This window comes from Passer domesticus, chromosome 2 (genome assembly GCF_036417665.1).
Source record: "Passer domesticus isolate bPasDom1 chromosome 2, bPasDom1.hap1, whole genome shotgun sequence".
Classification (NCBI taxonomy): Eukaryota; Metazoa; Chordata; class Aves; order Passeriformes; family Passeridae; genus Passer; species Passer domesticus.
The window spans coordinates 105685829-105711345 of NC_087475.1; the positions used below are offsets into that span (position 1 = coordinate 105685829).

Sequence of the window (25517 nt, forward strand, 5' to 3'; positions counted from 1 at the left end):
AAGACAAGTAAAAAATCAGTGTAGCCAGTATTGCATTGGTGAAATTAAAGACTGGCTCATAGATGTCCAAGTAATTGTCAAAAAAGAGAGCTCAGTCAGTATTTTCCATGACAACTTCAAGTTCGGTCCAGAGAAGATCAAGAGCTGACTTTGGCTGTGATCTATAAATACTCACAAGGGCAGCACTTTCTGGCAGTAAGTAGATAGATCTGTCATCATCTAGCTAAGCTAGATTTGAAAAACAGTGCAGCTAAGAACAATCGTACACAAGTTCCAGGTAGGAAGAAGAAAGGATTTGAACAGGGAATGGCTGATTATTAGCCCAGCTCATTAGGCAAGTAGTGGATTTATACCTGTTTGAAACTTTGTATTTGCCCAGACAAACTGTGCAGGCAGCCCTGGTGAGTGCTGGTGGCCAATTCTCATTCAGGGCAACTCCCTGTCCCTTGCCATGTCGGATGGCAGCGTTTGAGAGTGCCTGTCACTGCATCAAGCTTTGTCTCTCTCTCTTCTTGGGGGTGTGCAGGGCAGCCACCAAACCCAGAGCTGAGATAGCAACACCCATCAGTGACACCTCTTGCCAGAGCAGCCACCTGATTGCTGCCTGTGTGTGCTGTTTCCAAACAGCAGCCTGGGCTGTGTCAGGCAGCTGATTGCAAACACTGCAGACAGACACTTGAATTTCATTATCCCCTGTTGCACAGGAATCACTCAGCTAGATATCTGAGGTCATATCACATTATTTCTGGCACTGCAATGGCTGTGAAGTTACCTTGGGAAGGGAGGATGCTGCATAATCACCTCCCTAAGCATCAGGTCTCAGTAAAAAAACACTACTGGGGCTACCTGCAAAGCACAAAATGATGGGTCAGGGATTAATTAACCAAGACAGACTTGGCTGACCAGTAATGCCCATAGGACTCCCAAATGAGAACAAATGCTTTCCTGGTAGGAAGATCATCTTTGCCCTGGCAGAGACGTCAATGCCATGTGGGACCTTGCTGCGCTTCATGGTTGCTGCTCAGTGGATAAACAGATCTCTGCTGTTAAAACAGAAAGATGAACAAAGGGCTAACTTGGAGTAGTTTTGGTAATGGTATCTCAGGTGTGTTTTCATAAGCAAGAGGTGAAGGTGCATCAGAGCAGACCTGTGCAGTGAAAGCATTTGGGGTGGGGGGGCTGGTTCAGACCAGCTCTGGTTTGGACCTGTGGACTGAATCACTGTTAGCAGCTTTAAGGCTGCTCCACTCTGCAAGCCAAAGCAGGAGATGAGGCATAACCAGGAAAGTCACATCAAAAGCACTCAGGTAATCCAAACTAAAATGCTGAGTCTGAGATACCTCCAGGTGCTCACAGTGCAATATGCAGAGGAATAATGGAGATGGATATTGGCACATCTTTTACTTACGAAGAAGTTGTTTAACAGGAAAAGCTTTTTTTCCCTTTAAGCCATCACAGACGGTCATCCAGCTCTGTGAGGGTGCCAGACTCTCATGTCTGCTGTTCAAGTAATGACACTTCTGTTCCTAATCACACCAGGGCTGATAATGACATGGGAAGGACAATTTTGCTTATTCTCTTATTTCCCCTCCTTTAAACAGGCACCTTGAACAAAATGAATATATGTACTACACTGCATCTTCATGTCATTGGAAGAAAATGTAATGCCAGGAGTATCTTTCTTGTATAGCTGTCCCTCTCTGAAAATGATGAATCTCAGCATATATAAGTGATAGCTTAATGCAAAATCAGTGTTGAGCATATTTTGCAGAATCTGATCCAAAGCCTGAGGAAATCTATAGAACCTTTTTTTTTAAATCTATGACAGGGCTCTGAACAGACTCACAGAGCAGTTTTCCACAATGTCAAGCAGACTGGCTTAGATGTACCATGATTGTAGGTTCCTCTACAATGTCCACGAAACAAAGGCATTCAGAGAGAGAGACACATAGCATGTAGGAAAGATCTGCCTCTTGTCCTAAAGATCTCAGCAAAACAAATTGAAACATATGTCAAAACACACAAGATTGAGTCTACAGGGCTCTAAGCACTCTTTGAGGTGATACTCTTGCCTCTCAGCCTTTGGAGAACCCAGAAAGTGTCAAATCCCAAGGTTTAGTGAAGCAGGAAGTCCTTTTCTCTACTTTTTTCCTCTGGACATCACTGACTTTCTTGCACTTCCCCCTATTCTTGTTTTCTGAGCAGGCAGGGAGGGCAAATGACCAAAGAATGAATGCTCAGACATTTTCAGTTTGCTTATGACATGGCATGAATTTGCTGTAATGGCAGGAGTTTGTATTCATCATCAGAGTTTCATTTCAATTCTTGTTCTTTATCTGCCCATCTTTCCTAATACTCACAAGATACAAGGAAATGACATTGTCATAGCCAATTATATATTAGGTAGGGGATAGCTACTGATGATCAAAGGCTGACACACTTCTCTTCACCTGTATGGAAAAAACATTTTCGTTATTCAGAAGCAGCACTGAAAAATCTGCATCCCAATTAAGGTATAAACAGTTTTTGCAAGGTACTGAGAAATGGTTACAAGGTCCCTCCGTGGAGATTGCTTGAGAAATTGCATAAATTGCCCAAATGCAGAATGGGCATTGTAAGACCAAAAGGGGGAAGAAAACATCACAAACAGGAATGGAATGGGACTAAGTGATACTTCTCCACCCATCTGTGTGCATTTGTCTGTGGCTGTAGGGGTGACAGTGGTAAAACCCCCCCTAGTTTTCTGCTGCTTTGAGCAGGGATTGCTGCTAACCATCCAGTGTGTGTTAGTGGTGTAGGCACCCAGGAAGCATGACTATGGCCCTTGCTGCAGCCAGCTCCCCACATGCTGTGGGGCACAAAGGAATGCTCCCTTCTTATCCAATAGTTAGTCCCCAAGTGCCCATCTGCCCCTCCATCTTTTTCTAATATCAGCTGCAAACATCACTGGTGTTCTTTTCCTGCAGTCTCTCAGCATCCTTCGTTTGTACACTGCTATTTATTATTTAAAGCAGTCCCTGTATTATTTAACTCACTGAGCATTTCTGGGATATGGTTTCCATGAAAGAGGCTGTGCAGCACCCCTCTGTTGAACTGTGAAATAGCAACATCCTTTTCTGTTGGAACAAACACCACTCATAGTTATTCTCAGGTGCTTTTGAAGTCCATAAACATACACACACACACACAGCATGCATACATTTGTGTGTGCACATACTTTCATGTGTCTATGGTATGTGTCAGAAGAATGTCATAACCTGCTAGATATTCTGGAAAGCCTTTGCTCAGCTGCAGCTTTCTGCACTCTGTGCTGTTTATCCTGTATCTTTGGCTACTCCATCACCACACCAGACTGTTTTCCAAAGAGCTTTTGCTTGTGGTGCTGTGTCTCAGATCCCAGCCATGGATTTTCTCCCCTTCACATCCAAACTGGCCACTTTCTCCTAAGCTGCAGGTTTTTGATAGCAAACATGCCCAAAGGATGAAACAAATTGGCCAACCAATTCACAAACACTGTCTCTCTTCTTCAGCCCCAAAGACATTTGGTTTTCATTGCATTATTTTTATATCTAAAAATACCAATACCTCTAGTTTGGGCTAAGACTGAGTCTGTTTTTTGCCTACTATTCTTTCTGCCGATCCACCACAAGACACATTCCCGCTGAATCTTCAGTCTCAGGGATCATGGGCTGTTGTGTGGTTTATTTATTTTTTGGCTGTGATTTGTCAGTCTCTCTCTGACTTCTCCCCACGCCACTCCTCTTCCTCTCATTCAGCCATAGGCTTGCAGAGCCCTGGGCTATACATGCTGTGCAGATCTGTTTTAGTTCCCTGTCAATTATTCCTCCCTGTTTACGGTAACAGCTCATATCACATTTTATTACTGTGGCTCATGTGCCTTTCACATCATTGCTTTTGAAACACAGAATTTATTCTGAAATGCGTCTGGTTTTCAGTCTAGCTCCTCACTGTTTCCTAATCCCAGGAGGATTTTATTGTTGGTTTTGCATCTTTTTTGCCAGCTGCAGCTGTGTCCATGTTCCAGGATTATTGCTCAGGTTGCTGTGAGAAACATGGAAATGTTTTTCTTCTCTTCTCTGACCTTCCAAGCCCTTTAGCTACTTCTGCCCTATCTGCTCTCCCTTCTGAGCCTTAAGTGCTGTGCTCCCTTCCCGGCCATTGTGTCGGACACAAAGATGAAATGACCGGGGCGTGTGAAAGCGCTTGACAACGCTTCAATATTATCTTCTCCTGCAGGATATCACAGTTAACCCTGGGTCTCCACTTCTCTTTACAACTGCCTTATTTTCATTTTGAGGGAACTCGGCGCTCGCAGCAGCATGGAATTAATATCTCAGCTGCTGCCATGCTCAGGCAGAGAGCCAGCTTCCTCTCCCAGCGCGTCGCCCAAGTGTCTCGCACTTGAGCACCTGCATCCCTGCATGAGTAAGGGCAGCCCAGAGCTGTTTATCCCTCTTGCTGTTCCTCCACGTCAGTGTGACCTTCTGTCAGGGCCCGATTCCACCTGTGAAGCTGAATTTTCTAGAGGGCAAACACAATCATTTTAGAGAAGATCTTGCTACCCCCAAAGGAGGGGAGCTGATGTTTCTGATAGGCACTTTTAAAAACCCAGTATAGCTGATCTGGAGTGGGGAATGGGAGCAATGTACTCTGTTTATAATGTAAACAGGTTTTAAAACTTCCCCAGACACTTGTACTTTTGCCAGCTCCAAATGATAAAAAAGCACACGTCAGGTCTCAAAACACAAGATTGTCTTTAAAATTCATTACATTTAAGAATATAAATTTTGAATGTTTATTCACTTTTCCCACTCCAGGACTGGAATTGTATTTGATAGAACCTTCCTTCTTTGAAAAAGGAAGCTTTTACCTCAGATACTGGAGCATGGAAAATGGGAAATGTACAGAGAGGTTATAGCTCAGGAACAGCTCAATGCTTCAGTGACTTTGACAAAACTTAATTTTATTACTCCTGGGTTTAGGGTTTTGGGAAAAGAAGGGAGAAAAAAAGATAGGCTTGGATGGAAGAAGTAGGAGAAACTCCTGGAGAGACTGATACTGAGAAAAGAGGTTAGCTGCTTGTTCCTCCAAGACTTGTTGTCCCCCTCCAATTCCAAAAACTCAGGCTTCCTCTTTCATTAGCACAATGTAACTTGTCACAGCTTGGCCAAAGTAGGCTGAAAAAGTATGACTTCTATTCCTAAGAGCCTATTGTCCTGGTTGACAAAATTCTCCCTACCTCTAGAACCCCCTCCTCCTTATATCCTGGCAGAAATCTCTCTAGGAAAGGATTTTAGGCTGATCAGGATACAAGCTGTGTCCAGAAGGTGGGGGATCAGACCCATATGTTTTTTTCCTGTGGATGGCAAAAACAACCAGGAGAAATCTGGGGAGAATTTCACCCAAAGCGTGTATCTGGAAACTGGTTCTGAGCAGCTTTTGTACTACACATGCTCCAGTGTAGCTATTCAAGGCAGGCATTAGAGATTTCAATCACAGCTTGTGCCTTTCAATGAACTTGGAGCAATCCACACCCTTTCTGAACCCCAGTTTGCCTTTTCTAAGAGATAACAAGAGTGAAATCCTTCTACTACAGAGTTCATGTTAATAAAGCAGGTGGATACCCTTCAGTTTCTACAGGAAAGACACACAGAGCATTTTGGTTTATTGTGGTTGTATGAAGACTGAAATTCTTCCCTATTTTCTATCAAAAAGCATAATACCTTAATCAGCCTTTCCTAATAGCAGGAAGGAAGCAAAAAGCCAAATCACAAAACAAGTCTATGAAGTTCAATGTGAAGACACAGAAAACTTAAATACAGACTATTACTCAGTGTAGCACCACTAAATGTAAACTGAGTAACCAGCTGAATAATCACAACTGGTGCTGATTACTTGTGAGCACTCCTGAAAGCAAAGTGTGACCCTAAATGTTATCTGTGGGAAAGAATAGAAGCCAACTTTCCCTTCCAAGAAATGAGACAGCGTCCAATCTCTATAAGCAATGGATGACAGGGAACTAAAACACAAAGAACAATTGGTAAAAAATAGGCAAGGAATTAATAACATAGTTGTTGTGTGAGCAGCTACAGCAAAATGAGGTGATAAATAGCAGACAACTGGGGCTTATAGTGCATCTGAAAAGCCAATTTAATTATATTCTTTGACAGGATAACAAGCCTAGCGGACAAAAAATTCTCCACAGTAGCTATGTCTATCTTTCCCTGAGATGAGCTTGTATGTGGATTACTGAAATCTGAATGGTACTTCTCAAACCCCAGCTCTTCCAGCATGTACCAAATGCAGGGAAGTGTGTCCTGCCACACAGTGTTTTGCAGTCAACACACCCATTTAAACTCCACAGCTGTTCTAAGCATGTTTTCTCACCCTTCACATATATAAAAGCCACTGAATGAAAAGTAGATTACGTCACATCCTTTTTTATACAAAGCATCTGAATCCTCAACTCCAAACTACCAGAGGGGCTCAGGAGCACAGCTATGCAGATGTTAGAGCAAGCAGTAGAGGCAATGTACACAATTTTGGTTTATTTTGCCATCAGATGGTAGTCAGCAGTTTGCTGGAGGTGGAAAAATCGTTGGAGCTGTGAACAAACACCCTCATCCAAATAACATCATGAAAGCTGTTGCTCAAAGGTGCATTTTTCCCTCCTCCTTGTCACCCACTCGCCTGCCTGATCTCCCATGCTGGGAGGTGGCATTGTTCAAGCATCCTGACTTCTTTCAGCCAGCATGGGAGGAGCTCATTCCTTGGCTCTCTGTCAGTCAACTAGAAAGGGCTCCAGGAGAGGGAGAGAAGGGTGTAAATTTAAGACAGACGCTCTCTGAAGAGGAGCTCCATTTGGAACGCCAGCCATGGTCAGTATATTGGCATTTCTGCATTGAAAGGTTTTTTTCCCCTGTGTCCTGGGTTTGGACCTACAAAGACCATGGGCTCCAGTGGTTAAAAACAGCACAGTTCCCACAAGGACTCTGTTAGTATCATTTCTAGGAGCCTGAAACATGATCCAAGTGTAGAATGGGTGACATGGATCAAATCTGCTAAAACACAGGTATTAGAAAATTCACAAACCTCACTTTTGTCTTGCTACTGGAGGAGGACAGAAGTCCATCTTCTTGGGAGAGGTCACACAAGAACACAGTTTGGTCCATTTCTCCTGAGATCTGGAGCAAGTATTTGAGTTCCCTATCCCCTCCTGGTTTTTGCTGTCAGTTGCATTCTACGTGACTTTGTGCTCTGTCAGCCAGGTGGGTGGCATCTGAGCTCTGGTGGGGGAGCTGGAACTAGATGACCTTCAAGATCCCTTCCAACCAAAACCATTCTGTGGTTCTATGATTTTATGAGTCCTCTCTTATCTTTATGTTGAATGACAAGGGAACAAGAGAACCTATTTCTTTGCGAAATTGCAAACAAGTCTCTGCTGCAGAGTGCCAACTGATGATACCTCTGCCTTGTACAAAGCCTGATGAAAAACAGCCAAACACCCAGGATCAGTGTTAGTGGTGGAGAGTTAATCAAGGAGGTCTCCCATCATGCCCAAGCAACCCCTCTCAGCTTGAGAGCCTGCTCATACCTGCAGAATAGAAAGAGGGAAGCATGTACATAGCTCTGGGAGGTGAGAATAGACAAAGTGCAAGCTAGAAGAATGAGCTGAAATCAATTAATTGAAGTTCAACCCTAACAAATAAAGGAAAGGATGAATAAACATGAGTACAGAGAAATGAAGAGATCACAGAAAAGTGTCCTAGGGTTAATGAGAACATAGTCAAGGGGGAATTGCTAGATGAGGCTGGCACAAATGCACAAAATATATTATCAGATGGATATTGGGATTAATAGGTGTCATGACTTTAAACAAGTAATGTAGCTGAAGAGTATTGAAGCATGTTTTGATCAGCACAATTCAAAACATACAAAAGCCAAATGGATAAAAATGAGATGAAAGAATGAAAGAATCAGCAGTTCTGGGCCTATTTGGTTTGTTTAAAAAAACCCAAAACTCAGTGTAAAACTTTCTTAATGCTGATATGAGTAAGTCTCCTGACTATAGATCTTAAAAGAAGAGGACCTTGTTTCCCCACTTCATGAGGGAAAATAGCATTGGCCATTTCTAATTAGCCACATTTTCAGGAATTACAGTTTTGTTTACTTGTGCTGTGGTTCCACGTGCTGTTTTTTTCTGCTCTGTTCCCAAGCAGAACAACTCCTAACTAATAATATGTTACTGCTGTGGCTGTGCCCATTGGAGGGCACAGGGAACATACACAGAGGTTTTAGAGAGGGACAGGGATGTGAAAGCATTAAAACGGGGAAGAGAGCTCTGCTTACCAGCCTCTAAATCATTGTCAGGAAGCTCCCATTCTCCAGACTCAGACCAGGCCCAGGATGATCCTTGTACCTCCCAAGGCTGGCCTGGTGACTGTAAGGTGACTTCACAGCAAAGAGCAAGTCAGACCATTTGCAAAGGAGCACAGGTGATGTGGGATACCTGACTGAAGCAGCAGCAGTGATGCCAGATTTTAGACAGGTGTTGCCAAACACAGCCAAAAGTGGTGAGCCACACCAGAAGGCACAGATTTAATGGAATTGGAGAAAAAGAGAAAAGTCAGTGTCCCCCTATACCTGTGAGTAAGTGGCAACAACTGTCTGTTCTTCCACTTACATAGTGGCAGCTGTTATACAATGTCAAGATGTCCACTATAGTTTCAGTTTAGGATGGAGGTGAGCATGGACTACCACCCTGCAAATGAACAGAGTGGAATGGAAGAGGAAAGAAAAAATCCTAAGGGACAAATAACTTAAATACATTTAAAGATAAAACACAACCAGGATATCTTACAGGTCAGGATAGGCACTGTAAATATGACTGAAAATTTTTCATCCTTATTTTAAAATTAGCTTGTTACATTGGTCACTGCAGAAAAACTGAACACAAGCTGAACACAAACCACTGGCTTCTTGTTCTGAATCAAATGGAACAGCAACAACCCAAATCAAAGTTGACTGTGAAAACAAATTACTGCTGGGCTTTTGTATCTCAGCTCTTGGGAAGTTGTTAACTCTTTCATTGATGGTGCTTAGTGGAGAAATATCCAGTTACCACACCTGCACCTACACTGCTGAAGGCCATCCACCTTAAGAGACGTTTGCTCTCTTTTCCAAGCCAAGTCTTGTAATGGAGCAGTCCCGTGGCTGGTGCTAGGTCCCCCTAGAGAATGTCTACATGCTCACCCTGGACATCCTCTCAAGTCCCCATGGAGCTCCCAGGGCCTAGGGACAAAATCCTTTCATTTTTTCTCAGTTCCATGTGTGTTAAAACAAAGGCCCTGCGCTGCAGGCCCAGCTGTTTTTAAGTGGCCATATGCCATAAAGGTTGGTGGATGCATTAAATTCTTTAGTCCCAACTCTGTTTGCCTAGATAGTGACTCACCTCATGTTTCAGATCAGCTCTTTTTGAGGAGAGGAGGTGTGATACAGGTCCCACAGCCGTGAAGAAGATGAGACTCTGTTATGCTTGTAAGACAGGTCTTAATTACAAAATTGTTATTTCATGTTGAAGTGGTGGGAGAAGATATATGAAAGCAGAGGAAATATTCAGTAACTGCTGAAAAGGACACACAACACCCAGACACAAGGAGATGTCTCATTAATTAGTTGCTTTAGTCCCCTTTGGGCTCAGAACACAGAAGCAATACAATTACTTTTGTTAGCAGCTGTGGGCTCTGTTTTGACTAAGATATGTGTTTTCTATTTATATATTAATGGTTTTTGACATGTTTCCTTTTGGTGTGGGAATTAATTACCTACAATTTATCTAGAGACTGCACTTAATCCACATGTCAATCATTCATGTTTCGTGGTGTTTCACAGACAGCAGAAATAAGGACTACTGAGAATGGAGCAATCCTGCCAGCATATGTGGAGTCATTCAGGACTACAGCTGTTAGTTACCAGCCCAAGTAGGTATGTGATATTCAACAACTGAATTTCACACCAAAAAGAAAGCACAATGAAGCAGTAGCTGTCACTGACTGAATTCCAGAGAAAACCTCTCCTCCTAGAGACCCACTTTGTCATTCTATTTCACTTGCCCAGTATTTTCTATTGCAAGTCTTGAAGAAATCAGAGAAAAATAACAGTGAGAGACTAAGTTACTAAGATGTAAATGGGTGTCTTTCCTACAGATAAAGAATAGCTCACAGCATAAGTTCAGATTGGCAAGAGGGCCTGCGTTGTGATATCACCTCCTAACCCCAGTCAAAATGTATGACCAGAGCTGTCAAGTGCTGTGTTATGAACACAAAAGCACTGAAGTTTGAACTGAGGTCTGAGTTTCCTGGAATTTGAATGCTACTGTGGTCCAAGGGACTTGTTTCAGAACTGCTCCTTGTTAAATGGAGTTTGTTACTTCCTGAAAACAGCCTAGCCCTGAGAATCATCTACATCCATAGCCAGGGAGGGAGGGTCAGGAGGGAGCATCAGTAATTGCAGCTGCTCTGGAGCTAGAGCCTAGAATGCAGGTCTGCCTGTGTTATCCACTTGCTCCTTCCCACCTCATTCCCAAAAATAATGGAACACGAGACAGAGTAATTTGGTCACCTCTCCATCGTGCTTTGTCAGCGCTACCCATGATCTTGGCAGTTTATATTTATCCAGGGAGAGAGGAGGCGAAACAAAAAAAAACAAAGAAAAAATGGAGGAGTGGATGAGAAACTAACAATTCCTAAGACTGTAAAACCCGGCAGGCTTTGGTTTTATGGCATCATGGTGGATGGCTGCACAATGAAGAGCTGGCTTCTGTTGATAGCAACACTATCAGCAATTTCCCATCCAGCTGGGAAAGGTTTTTTTGTTAATACACATCATGATTTTAATAGCATGTGTGTAGGTGGTGAAGAATTGGATTTTTTTTTTAAACTTTATAATCAAGGTGAGAGGAGGCAAGCACAGTACATGAGAGAGAAACATGCAGTGTCAAAATACTCTTATGTATTATCCCCAAGGTCACACTGGGCAGATCTGTCCCACCTCCCACCTACTAAGTGGTCTTAAATTCGAGAAATGTACTCTGCTCAGAGCACTTGGATTTTTTTATTTATTTATTGTAAAAATTCAGCTCAAGGTGGTGACAAAATACCACTGAGTATATCTGTTCATCTCAGAGGTTAAAAATGATTGCTCACACATTGTATCCAAAAGAGTGTCTACAGAGTGTAAAGTCTGCCTATGGAAAGGAATCAGAACAGTGTTTGTTTAGTACAAGATGAAGAGGAATGTGAAAAAAAAAAAACCACCAAGACAAGGCAATTAGTGGTTTTACTGTTAATACATATAAATGCAATAGAAAGCTTGAGCTTTGCCTTCTGGTGAGTCAGGTTTAGAGCACAGCCCGCTTCATTTTCACAAGGACATTTTCTCTCTACCCTCATGACAGGGACACCAGCTGTGTGTGATGTTTTTTGTTGTGCCTTGCCCAGTGCCTGCAGAAAGGGGGTGCCTTCCTGGCCCCAGCCATGCGCTCCTGCAGCTCCACTGCATTAGTTTTAAGCTGTAGAGGTTCTGCAACAGCAGGGTGGGATGAGTGAACAAGCTGATCTGGCAGAAAACTGACATTGCCAGAAAGCAAATAGTTTCAGCACGTTGATCTGACTAACACATGTGATCTCACAAGTGTTGGTACAAGGGATGGAGCACAAGGCAAGGGAGAGATGGCTGGTGTAAAGGGCAGAGGAAGCCAGGCCAAGACTGACCTGTCATCACCAACACAGAGCCCAACTGAGTGGTCACCCAGGACAGCCCTGAGACACTCAGAGCAGTAGTCTGGTTGTTTGGGGCTCTTTTCCTCTTTATAAAGAAAAGGGAAGATTGATTGAAAGCCTGTGTAGCTGTCCTGGTGCCACTCCCATTAATAATGTCAAACCAGCCCTGTACTAAGCTTGCTGCCCCACAGAGATGGACACAGATGTTCTAAGGACTCCTCTGCACTCACCATTGAGAAGGACAGAGAGCCCCATCCAGCTGACAATCCACTGTACATCCACAAATACAGCTCAGCATGTGCTGTCTCGAAGGTTGCCACAGTATCCTGGTTTCTGTGCCACATTTGGTAGGATCAGCCACGTTTGGTTAGGATGCTGTAAACTTTCCAACCCTTCAAAGTGGCTTTCATGCCTGAAATGTTTGGTGGTGATTCCATATCCTTGGCCCTAAAACTCTTTTTCCCTCTGCACATTCCCTGAGGGTAATTTCATCCACACAGATTCAACAAGCATCACGATCCTGACAAACACAGTAGTGACTGGTGTCACTCTCCTGTCCAAACCAACATCTCAGCTTTCATCTGACATAATTTGAGGGCTAAATAGCTGTCAACTTCAATTCAGTATGACCAAAACAGAAAGCTGATTTTGATTTTTCCCATTCTCCCCCACCTTATGTTTTTTCCCCTCCTTCTCTGTTAGTCCCTCCTCTTCCCAAAAATGTTGAAAACTTATGCCTTTATCCTAACACCAGTATCTAGTCCGAATCAGCTTTTTCCCAAATCTCTCAGCCTGCCTTTTCTAAAGCCTTGCTGCCTCGCATTGCTTATTCTAAAATCCACCCTGTCCTCAACTACATCTGTCAAATGCAATCAGTTTGTCAGCTCCTGTCTCTACTATGCCAGTGAGAACAGAGATTTTACTGCATTATTACCTTTCTACTTACAAGCCAGAGGAGGTTGTATGGCAGAAGAAGAAAACATGGCCCAAACAAGATATTTCCAAAAACATTTGTGATGTAGCCAGGAAAAAAAAGCACAAGAGCTTCTTGTTTCATTAATTCTGTATCTGTGAGGTTACACCAGGCAAAAACTGAGATACAGTATGTTTTTATAATTGAAATTGTCAAAGCTTTCTTAAAATTAATGCAAATCTTCATCTCAGCATGATATCAAGGGGTTGAAAATATGGTGTTTTGTATTCAGAGGTGATTTTAATGTAGTACCAGAAAGATTGTTTTAGACGGCCTTCCCTACCTGCAGGTGTAATTGTGTAATTCCTAGAAGTTGGAAAAACTTCAAAGTCAAGTTGAGGTCAGCTCAGTTTGGCTACCTTTCTCAAGGTAAAAGAGCATCTAAATAAAATATAATGACCCCTTTCTTACAGAATGATTTTGTGAGGTAGGATTCTCCCAGAGCTCAATGAAGAGCCTTTGGGGATTTCCTTGCTGGATGAGTCTAGTGTGGAGGCTGTGTGAGCAAATGCCTTAGAGGAAGTGAGAACGGAATAGCTGCTTAAGAAGATTAATGAGTGGATTCCTTAAGCTACTTATGGGAAAGGTGATCTCTTATGTGTGAGCCAAAGACAATTAATTAAAATGGGTCAATTAGCCTGTCAAATACAACATGTATCCAGAGTTCAAACTTTTATGTATTCATAGCAGAACCAAAATCAAGGGAGAGGGAAGACCTTCTGAAACTCTACAGAGCAGAAGATGAATATGAGTTGGTGAAGAGAGAGAATACTTCCCGCAGCTTCCAGAAGCTCCAGACTTGTGAGCAGGTAAATGCTGATGTGCTAAATCCTGTCACTGGTGTAGAGGACAGTATTTGCCTGCATCTGCAGCCCAGAACAAACTGCAGAGACGGAAAAATGTGCAATTTAACACTTATGGTCTTTTGACCCTGGCTGGATGCCAGTGCCCATGAAAGTGGCTCCACTCCCAGATGGAGAGAGCAGGGGAGAGTAAATATAATGAAAACTCATGAGTTGAGATAAGGATGGGGAGAGATCACTCTCTGATTACTGTCATGGGCAAAACAGGCTCAATTTGGACAAATTAATTGAATGTATTACAAATCAAGCCAGAGCAGGATAATGAGAAGTAAAACAAATCTTAAAAACACTTTTCCCCCACCCCTTCCTCCTTCCCAGGCTTAACTTTATTCCTAAATCTCTATCTCCTTCCCCCATAGCAGTGCAGGGAGAAGGGAACGAGTTATTTGTGCTGCTGCTTTCTCCTCAGGGAGAGGAGTCCTTCCCCTTCTCCCGCGCTGAGCCACTCCCACAGGAGACAGTTCTCCATAAATTTCTCCAGCAGGACTCCTTCCCACGGGTTGCTGTTCTTCACAAACTGCTCCAGTGTGAGTCCGCTGCAGGGTCACAAGTCCTACCAGCAAACGAGTTCCAGTGTGGGCTCCTCTTCCCACAGGGCCACGGGTCCCACCAGGACTCTGCTCCAGTGTGGGCTTTCCGTGGGGTCACAGCCTCCATCAGGCATCCACCTGCTTCAGCGTGAGGTGCTCCATGGGCTGCAGGTGGATCTCTGCTCCCCCGTGGATCTCCATGGGCTGCAGGAGGGTATCCTGCCCCACCATGGTCTGCACCACGGGGCTGCAGGGGAATCTGTGCTCAGGCACCTGGAGCACCTCCTGCCCTTCCTTCTGCACCGACCTTGGTGTCTGCAGGGCTGATTCTCTCACATATTCTCATTCTCACTTGTCTCTTCTCTGGCCACAATTACTTCCACCCAATAATTTTTTTTCCTTTCTTAAATAAGTTATCATAGAGGCCTGGTGGGCTCAGCCTTGGTCAATGGCAGGCCCATCTTGAGGCCAGCTGGCTTTGGCCCTGTCCAGCATGGGAGAAGTTTCTTGCAGCTTCTCAAAGAAGCTGCTCCTGTAGTCCTACTCTGTTACCAAAATCTTGTCACACAAACCCCAATGCAACACTGAAACAAAACCATTTCTTACACGGAGGAGTCAAATCCCAGCTATGTGAGCAAAAAGGATGTAAGGAATTGTACCCCTTTCTAGTTCCTTTGTAAAAAACAAAAGCCTTTTATTTTCTTCTAAATAAACACAGTGGCATCAGTAATATCAGAATAGAAAAACTTTAAAACATTGAGGATGCAGAACAGATTAGATTTTAGCACAAATCTTTGGAAAGACAAATCCACCTTGACAGAATGAGTTTTGGTGAGCCTAAACTAAATGCAGTGATCAAAATACTAACTCAGTGATATATTTTAAAGAATAGTCTGATGAGAAGAAGAAACATTCTTTGTTCAGTCACTTGAAATATATTTTCTTCCAAATGTGTCTAGAATCTGTCCAAGCATCAGTGTATGTAAATTCAGAGATGAAAGCAATAATTCATAGTGGTAGGAAAGCATGAGGCATTTCTAGTATGAATGCCAATCATCCTCCATAGGCTATGTTGCTGAGTGAGGAATAGGATGTGAACGTGCACCTGATCAAAACTGAGCATTTCAGAAGGTGCACAATCCTTAAAATGTCTAGGGATCTTAATATTCAAAATGAAAGAGAACTTTGGTTTTACAGCTTGTCTGTGAGCACATGGTAGATGCAAAGCAAGGCCTGGGATGTTGTGTTCATGTAAACCAAGAATGGAAAGCTTAGACACGCCTCCTCCTGGTTTTTCAAAAAATGCTGCGCTCGTAAGGAAACAGAGTCTGTGCTGTCTGGAGGACAAGAGCCTTTGATGAATCACCCAAACTCCTACAGCCCAGGCACTACTAAGCAAACTTAAATACCAAATAAATTACTGTTTGTATCTGTTATACCTACTCACCTTCAAACCTGCCAACAGGTGAAACAAATGACTAAAATATGTGACAAATGAGTTAGAGGTACAATACTTCGTTTTGGCTGCGTGTTATTTAATAACTGCCAGATTCCTGGTGTTATCCTTTAGACCAGGATTTATAGTCTTATTTATTTTACAGAGATGAGAAAATAATTCTCAAAAATACAGAAAACTGAATTCTATTAGGAAGAAACTGTCAAAATGTTCCATATGATTTATCACTCTGAACACTTCCCTAACGCTGGAGTCAAAGATTAAAAGTGATTTTCCTTGTGGATAGAGATGAGCATGATGTGACGTACATGAGTGGGCTATGCAATTATTTGCTAATCACTTAGTAGAACAATAGAGAGAATGTGGGTTTTTTTAATTCTTTGCCTGATTTGGGTAATAAAGCATGGCTTGATGACACAGATGGGATAGGCAAGCCCATCAGTCTGGTGTATTCCACCAAGGAGATGGTGGGTCTGCCTGAGAGAGACTTGAATTTGCAATGGGGACCATGGTCTCTACCAAATATTTCAGGAAACTCCTCCTGCAGTTTCTTGGGAAACTGCTTTGGTCAATGGTCATCACACAGAACTTGAGATGTAGGACAGCTGTGCCTAATTCTCCACTTACAAATGCATCAAACATCTATAAAGGACAGAAGTGGAAGTCAGTGACAGCTATTTTGGACTAGGTTGAGTCAATAGGAAAACTGAACGAGTATGTCAGGTTTAGAAGATGATTCTAGTAGATATAAAATGCAAGCAACATTTGGTAAAAATAATTCTAATATTTTCAAAGCAGATATCTCCTTTTTTAATTTACATTTGGATATTTACTTCAATATATTTTAGATATATAAACATGATTTTGAACTTCTGAATTGGAAAACAAATATTCCTGCCATTTTAAATACTGATTATACACTGAAGAATTAAACTCAGATCTGTCCTGAGGTGGATTCTCATTTCCTCCAGGTTTGAAGAAATGGCCATTAATAGGATTGCACACACAGATTGCAGAGGGACAGACTGTGTTCAGTATTGTGTTGCAGATCAGCACTGCACTGACTTCTTAGCCGGAAAAGCACTCTGCAAATATCCACTACCTGAAGGATGCAGATGGGACAGCAAGGATGCCAAGCCCCGGAGACAACTCAATCCAATCCAATACAGGCACTACACACCAAATTCCTGTTTGATATATCACACTGGCACAAAGAAAATCCCTGACTGTGAGAGAGAACAAGGGCTGAGGAATAATACAGCTGTCATTTCTGGCATGAAGAAACATTTTTTAAACTTTTAGGACTGATTGGATTTTCACTGCTAACATTTCTGCCAGACTTCCTTTCAACAAAGTATCAAGACTGGGATGGAGTATTTCATAGAATACTTGCAGAGGAGACAGAATGGTCAGATCTGCCTTCACTTTGCTCTTAAATTAAGATTAAAGGGGAGGGAAAGGAAGCCATAAGGGCCATTTCAGTGATTAGATTCACCCATGGAATAGCTCAACATGACATTAATTCTTAGACAGCTGATTAGGTGGTTTGCAGTCCTGTGCTGAAGGTCCTGGCTGTGGTCAGGATGTGGTCCAGGTTTGGGGGATGGTTTGGGAGACAGGGGTGATTCTACAGAGTAGCAGCAAGGATTTTTGTCATAAACTTTAAAAGAAAGTTGGAAGTCAGACTGCATATAGCATTTGTTCCCTGGAGTCTTCTGGTTAGGCTGTTTATTATGAAGAATTGTTTAGTCAAAAAGAGAGACAAGGGTATTGGTCTGGCAGGTCAACAGCAATTTGCAGAATATATAAATTGTTAAAAATGCAAGGTGCAGACATAAAACGGAGTGTTCTTAATAACAAAAGGATTGAAATACTGGAATGTGGGCTCCATTCTACCTCTGTTTTTCTTTTCTCTCTCTACTTTGATCTTTCCAACTATTTTTTAATGCAAATATCTACACTGTTAAGGACCATCCATACGAAATACAGTCACTGGCTCTTGGAAGACGTTTTTTCTATGAAGGTTTATCACAAATAGACCAGAAATGTGATATCTGATGTTTTGTGAACTGACACATTATATTTTTGGTTCCTATGATTCATCGAACTAGTTTGAGTGAATGGACATTTTTACCCTATAATTTAAACTGAAGGATATTGAAAGGCAGCTAAAATTTTTCCCAACTAATAAGAAATCTCTTTTCTGTGAACATTGGAAGAAACCTGCCCAAAAATGCAAACTGTGCTGATGGCTTTTCTATAGAGCAAGTGCAGACTCATTAAACATATTTTTTTTCCTTTCAAACTCCTTATGCTTTTAAATGAATTCAAAGATTATGTTTCAAACGAAGACTGTGTGGGTTTGAAAGCAACCAAGACAAGTAGCCCAGTCCTAACTGAGACCTTTGTTAGGGCAGAATCTAGTAAAGTGAGCTAACAATTTGCAATACATTGCCTGTCACTTCAAATGTCAGTGATAATTTGCAAAACACTCAGAGCAATAATGGAAAAAGGCATAAAATGTCAAATTTGTAGCAAAGCTGACAACAAAAAGAATATTCACTGTGAATTACAGTCTTCCTGACTTGCTAAAGCTCTTACTGATTTTGCTTTAATAAAGGATATTCTCCTCTCAAGGGATTTAAATACAGTAGATTATCTAACATGCTTAACTGATGCTTGAAGTTCTCTATCTGAAAGATTATCCTTGATGACTGAGAAGTCTGTGATCTCTTGCAAAGACGTTTGGGAGGGTGACTGGTCAGTTTGGTGGATCTGTTACCTGGATAGGTACACATTTGGTCAAGGACCCCAACATTCCCTTGCACTGAAAAGCTAGTGGCTATTCCATTTTTGTAGATTCTTTTTTTGGAAAGCTGTTTGGTGAACTATTAACAACTGACTTTGAAAAGGCATCAGCTCCTGCTGTTCTGCAGCTCCTAGAGAAGATGAAAATGTTCAAAATGGAAAAATACCAAAAAACTGAGAAATGTATATATTGATCAAAAGTCAGACATATGCTTGATGGAAAGGAAAACTTCAGAGTACGAAAATAACAACTCTGCTTTCCGAAAACCTGTGCCAGTTACCAAAAATATTTTAATGAACCATTACACTTTCAGATACATCGGATGTGCACAGGCTGGATTGCAAGCCTGGGTCATTAGGAGTTCAAATAGCCTGGCTCACAGCAGGACCTGGGAAAGCCAGACCGTTTTATCTAATCCTTATTGAAGGGGTAAGAGGGGAAACAGGGAGCTAAACTACGTGACAGACAGGGATCTGTGAAATGAAGTGTTAGGCAAAAGGATTAAGGGGAAGCACTAGAAAACTGTGCATGGAATACAATGCAAGTTGGATGCGGAGAGAATACCAAAAAGTCAGTCTGAGAGCTACAATAAAGGTGGGTAAGAAATCTCTGGCAACGTGGTACATGGCATATATTAACTACCCTAGAATTTATGAAGCCTCTCAGACTGGCTGTGCCTCCCAGGCAAGGCCCACATTGTCTTGACTAGAACCCAAGTTATGTTCAATTTGCCATCCCAGATATTTGCAGACTTGCTATAGTAAAAAAGCAAGTTACTGCTGTGCAATCACCGAGGCTTCATCTCCTCTGTGGCTTCTGTAACACCTTGGGCCCCACAACCTGTTAGAAAAGGGCCCCTGCTTCAGAGCAACCAAATCTAGGTTGAGTCCCAGAGCCTTGGGAGAGCCCTCTGCAAAACCTCCATTGCTCTGTCACAGCAGGGCAGTGTCTTTGCCCCCAGCTGCTGTTCAGGTGGCTTGGGACAGCTCTTCACTGCAGCCCTTCCTGAGCAGGACATGCATTTGGAATGCAGCTCAATAGGCCACCATCACAATGAATTTTTAGTGTACACCAGAGCCAAACCACATTTAACAAAAGTGGGGCTACCCTCATCTTTCTGTCCAGGTCCGTGGCTCTGCTTTTCTTTGCACAAGCTCTAGGGCTTGTCTGACTCTGTGCAGAGCTAATCCAGCTCATTAACCCAAAATAAAACTATTGACTTTCCTAGCAAATTAATGCATTGCTGAAGGGACAAAACCCTCCCAAGAGTTCAAATGGATGCAGGACCTTCCTTTTCAACAGCAATGAGAACAGATCACTTCAAGCTGAGGTGATTTATCCATGGGGAACTCTACTCATGGGCTAATTTACACCTGTACTTTGCCTACTGCACAAAATGGAGTCCTTATTACAAAATACATTCTCAGTTTTGTACAGACACATTCCACAGCTTCTTCATTAAGAAATCTGGTTTCAGAGCATGCATAAAAGATCTCATTTTTATGGTAAATATTTCCATCCTGTTCTTGTGAAAAGAAAGAAAAATTATAATGTATTAATATTACATGAGGATGATGAATTATCTTTCTATCCATTGACACCTCTGTAGGATGAGAATGGCACTGCTGTTTTTCAATCAGCAGTCTCTATGGCACCTGAGTATCCAAAGATCCTTAAAGAGTAGGAGACTTCCAGCCTTCTTATGTTAATTTTTAACAGCTCTCTTTACAGCTAATATTCAAAGAGTGAAAGGAAAGCTCATGTCATTCCAGGAATCAAGCAGAATGACCAAGGTAATAACAGACCTGGCATCCTTGGTAATCCTAGACAAAACAGTGATGTTATGTGAATTAAAGCAGTCATGATATGTGTGATTCAATCAATAAGGAGTTAAAGGTAGGAATGTAATGAAAGCAAGTCCACATGGCTTTATGGAAACAAGACTTGACAAGCAGGCCTGACTTCAATTTTTGATGTGATTACAGGTTTGTTTGATCAAGGTAACCACATGGATGTGATAGACTTGGACCTTCCTAATGAATCTGATTTAGTACTGCTTGACATTTTGATTAAAACATTAGCATTATATAGCCTTAATAAAACACATTAAATAGATTAAGATCTGGCTAATTGATAGAGTTCAGCAAGCTGTTCTAACCAGATATTCAGCACCGACTGGGGATATTTTTAGTGGAGCTCTGCAGGCAGGAACACTATGCTTGCTGCCATTCGATGTTCTGGAATTACACAGAAACATGGGCAACACTGGCAAATGTCCCATAGTGTAATGAGGAATAGGTAGCTGTGCAAAGTCACAGTTTTGCCTGCATTGGCATAACTGTGTTTCTGGTATTTGATTACACCTTTTTCCTTCATTTCTCTAGAGGCACAGAAGTTCTTTGTCAGGGTGTAGTTGCAAGGCTGTGGTCTATGCTGCTGGTGGGCATACAGTGATTTTTCTCAAGGGTCATTGCTTTTAACTGCTAACACATGGATTATCAAAGGGACTCACATGAATCACTTAAAAAGTGTCAACTGTGAAACCATCACTTATTCCACACTTCTGCATGTATTTTTTTAAACTACCAAAAATACAACCTGAGATTAAAATAAGTTTTCAGCTTTGAAATCAGGAAACTCTAGTCCACAGGCTGAAGCAGGATTTGCTATAAACAAAAAATTAAACAAGAAAGCCAGAGAACTGACTAGAACATTAATTATCAATTATACACAAAACATATCCAATCTCTAATATTATCACTTTTTGGTCAGCTGATCTAAGCACATCTTTCCCAATTCTTCATTTTCTTCATCAGTTCTTGAATCAGATTGAGAGAACACTGAATTAATATTACTCTCCTTTGCCAGGTTTTATTCTGACCAATCTTTTTTATATTACTGCACATAATCACAAGCTTCCTTAAGCAAAAATCAGAATGAAAGTTCATATGAATTTTGATGGTGTGGACTGTTAAAGATCCTCTTTCTCAGCAAAATCTTTGTAGTAAACTGTTATCCTTTTAACATTTGGTTTCTGTTTGACCTTGGAGAACAAGATGACTACTAAATGTAAAAGATACTATTCAGAAAAAAGACACTGAAGAGAATACCCTCTTATTACTATCTGAAATACAGATTCAGATACATATTTCCCACAATGCACTGGCATGTATTATTTAACTTCATTTATGTATCAATTTAATATCTAAAAACATTACATATTTTTCTAATTTTATCAAGTTTTATTAAAACTCGTGGTGGCAATCTCACAAGTATCCTATGAAACACCAATACAATCTAAACCAGTACAAGTCAGCAGCAGAATGCCTCGTGTCTACTGCTTTTTTCTCCACTGGGAAAAAAAAAAAAAAAAAAAAGAAGCAATAGGTTTTTTACTGTGTCAAAACCAAACTGTTCCTTTTTGTTGTTGTTGGTATACAACAAAACTTCTCAGCAATGTGGTCATTCAACGGGGCTTCTTTCTGTGCCTGTCAAAACTGTTACTGAGTTTGCCTATGTCCTGCACTGTCCACTCTCCCTCTGCACCATCCCACAACTCTCATTTCCATCACTCCCTTTCTGCTTCTGGATTTGTGTCCAGCTTAGAGAAAAACTTCCAAAAGAGACATACATGCCTTACATGCACCAGTAGTGAGATCAAGTTTTTGGGTTTTTTTTGTTTTTTTTTGTTTTTTTTTTTTTTCTCAGTAGGTGTTTATAAACAGGAGTTTACAAACAGGACTGAATATATTTTATTGGTCAGTTTGCTTTGTTTCCTTTTTTGCCCTACAGGTCAGTTTTCCTAACAGCACACTGGCAGTGTGTGAGAATCCTTGCTTGCCCTTTTGGATACTCTGAGGTAGTATCTAATCATCAGTACCCAGCTCTCCATAGCGATTCTCTGGAAGAGAAATGTTGTTGGTATTCAAAAAATGTCTGCACCTTATTCCAACTCCAAAGTTATCATTCATTCTTCTAATTTCCATCCTTTTCTTGACTTAAAGCAAACTGTCTTATCTCTGTCCTCCCTAAAACTGTAAAACTATTGTGTTATCAGATTTTCTTCCTCTAGTACCCTCTTACTCCCAGACAGAGTTTTTGTAAGTCTCTGTGACATTTTCTTCATCCTAATTATTTCATTTTTAACCTTATCTTTCCCTTTCCTATTTACAATTCATGTCGTTATCTTTCTTTTGGGTTTTGTTAGCCTTTTTTTCTTTAAACTTGCATTGCCTCTGGTGAACATAGTATTAGTAGGACATGACATTCTTCAAATAGCTTCAACTGGGTTTTGACTTTTCCTCATTCTTCAAAACTCTGTACTTTTATCTTTACAGATTTGCTTACTCAGTTCCATTCCCTGTTTAATTTCTGTCTCCTTGCCATAGTCCTCATATATTTTGTTTCCCACACAAAGTCTTGTTCCCTTTTTTCCTGGCTACGGAAACCTATCAACCTTTCCAGTTTCATCAGCAATGTGCCCTTTATTTTTCATGAGGGCATTAAGTGAAGCTACACTTATTCTTTGAACTTTACTGCAATCTTTTTATCGTGCAGATGGGGAGTACCTGTGAACACAAAGGGATGAGCTAAAGTGAAAAAAAAAAAAGCATGGATCTCAGTGTAAGATGCTGAAATAAAAACTATAAAAACTATTATCTTGCTTCACAGAACTGTAAGATTCATAAAAACCAAATTAGGGGTTAGAGTGGGTACTAGAACTACACTAAGCACCCCTAAAACATGTGAAAAATGAGGTGACCAGTATGCACTCATTGGTCACCTCAAGTGTGAGGAAGGTGAACACTTTGGTGAGGTGTTACAGATTAATTCCTATACAGGAGAGGTGTTATGTGCTTATTCCTTACACCATTTTATTCAGTTCTCGGCTTCCAACCACGTTGACAGCGCTGTGCCATGAGTCACTTTTAATCGCTGCCTCATTTGTTCCTGACCTGAATAACCTTTTTATAGAGGCTTGTGTGCAGTGTAACACCTCCTGTGCCGGATCGCGCTTCAGAGGCCACCGAGCTCTCCCAAGCGATTTGCACGGCTTCGGAGCGAGCCTCGGGAAGGGCAGCCCTGGGTCCTTTGTATTCCTCCTGGGAAGGAAAAAGGGATTCGGCCCCGAGGAGGCAATGTCAGTGTGCGGGCTGAGCACCGACCCGCGCAGAGCCCGCGGTGCCACGGCGAGAGATGGGGGCTCCTCACCCAGGACCCCTCCCTGCCACGGCCGAGCCCGTCACCTCCCGTCACGGGACATTTGCACAGGATCACACAATATCCTGGCTTGGAAGCAACCCACCAGGATCACTGCGTCCATCTCCTGCCCTGCACAGGACCATCCCCAAGAGTCACACCATGTGCCTGAGGGCATCGTCCAAATGCTTCTTGAACTCTGTCAGGCCGGGTGCTGTGACCACTTCCCTGGGGAGCCTGTTCCAGTGCCCAAACACCCTCTGGGGGAAGAACCTTTTCACAATATCCAACCCAAGTCTTCCCTGACACAACTTTATGCCGAATTTTGCGTCTGTTCGACCTCCCGCACGCAGCTGAGGCTGCGACACCAACTTTCAGCCCCCCCCATCGCCACTAACGCTGCTCCCCGCCAGCCCCGCTGCCCCGGGGCTGCTCCCCCTCAGCAGCCGCAGTGGGGCGGGGGCTGCCCTGGCCCCGCCCATCCCGCCGGGCTGGGGGCGGGGCGCCCAGGAGCTCTGCTGCTATTGGTGGGAGCGGGTGCCCATCCTCGCAGCGCTCCAATCAGAGGCTGCAGATCGCGGGGCCGTCAGACATCGCTCGTTCCCTATCTGGAGCCGCCCCTTCTGCCGTGCCCGCCAGTCCCGTCGCCGCGGCGGCCGCAGTGAGGAATAGCAGCCCGCGCGTGCCTGCCAATCCCTGGCCTTCCCCGCCTTCCCCTGCCCGCAGCCCAGCCCGAGCCCGAGCCCGAGCCCGAGCCGGGGGCAGGCGGAGCCTGGCGGCCGGGGGCGGGAGGCAGGGAAAGAGAGGAGGAGGAGGAAGGGCGAGGAGGAGGAGCTGTGGCTGACGCCGGCGGAGCTTTCAGTACCTCGGAGAACGGCTGCGAGCGCGCCGGGCGGGCAGGAGCCGCCGCCGCCACCGCCACCCTCCGCTGCCCGCTCACCTGCCCCGCTCCGCTCCTCAGCCGCCCCTCCCCGCCCCGCTCCGCTCCCCCCGGCGCCGGAGGGAGCCGGTCCCGCCGGAGCGGTTCCGGGGGCAGAGCACGGCAGCGGCTCAGGCTCGGTGATCGGGCGGGGGTCCGTCCGCGCAGGGACGGGACGGGACGGGACGGGTGGCCAGCCCGGGACGGCAGCACTGGCTTAGGGGGTCGCTCGCTGCCGTCGCTCCTCACGGAGCGGCGGCCGGGGCGGCGAGGAGAGCGAGGGGCTCGCGCCCCGCATCCCGCACCGCGCCGCGGAGCCCGGGGGACAGAGAGGAGCTCCGAGTGCGGCAGCGGCTGCCGGCGTTGTCTGGGGTGGGCAGGGAACCAGAAACAGGAGTCGCACCAGCGGCTGGGAACGGGGAATCCGCTCCGCGGAAACCTCGGGAGCAGAGGTACCCCTGGCTCAGAGGGGTTTTGAGGGGAACGGGAAATTGAATGTAGACGCATTTTGGTAGTTTTGCTGAAATAATCAAGTGCCGGAGGCAGATCTTAGTCAGATAAGGTAAAGGGATGGATCCCACTGTTTTGGATGCCGGCTTGAATTTTTTATTTACTTTTCTGTTTTGACCACTGCTAAATGTGGATTTTGCGAGCGAACCCGATGGCGGTTGTTCCATTGTTCCTTGTCTGAACGTAAATCTTAGTCCTGCTGCTTGTGGATTTTTTGTTTCTTTATTTATTTATTTATTTTTGGAAAGGACCATTCCAGGTAGCTTTTGCGTCTGACAAAATGAAGCCTTTGTATTTTTCGATCAATTATACCTAATATTGACATTCTGTTTGGCACAAGAGACTTAAAGTGCTGCCTCACTCAGAGGACCATTAAAGACTTTCTCGGTCGCTACATGTAGCTGAATGTGTTACGACACATCCTTTCTCCCCCCACAAATCTTCCTAAAGATTTTTC

The 25517-nt window shown here is 43.3% G+C and overlaps 1 long non-coding RNA gene across 1 annotated transcript in view; it reads left to right on the forward strand.

Annotated features, from left to right (window-relative positions):
• The window catches only part of LOC135294694 (uncharacterized), a 33560-nt gene extending 11441 nt beyond the window's left edge, over nucleotides 1–22119 (forward strand). The window contains exons 3-5 of the long non-coding RNA XR_010356774.1: nucleotides 9913–10005; nucleotides 13465–13583; nucleotides 15365–22119. This is a non-coding gene — a long non-coding RNA (uncharacterized LOC135294694). The remainder of the gene's footprint in view (nucleotides 1–9912; nucleotides 10006–13464; nucleotides 13584–15364) is intronic.
• The last annotated feature ends 3398 nt before the right edge of the window (nucleotides 22120–25517 follow it).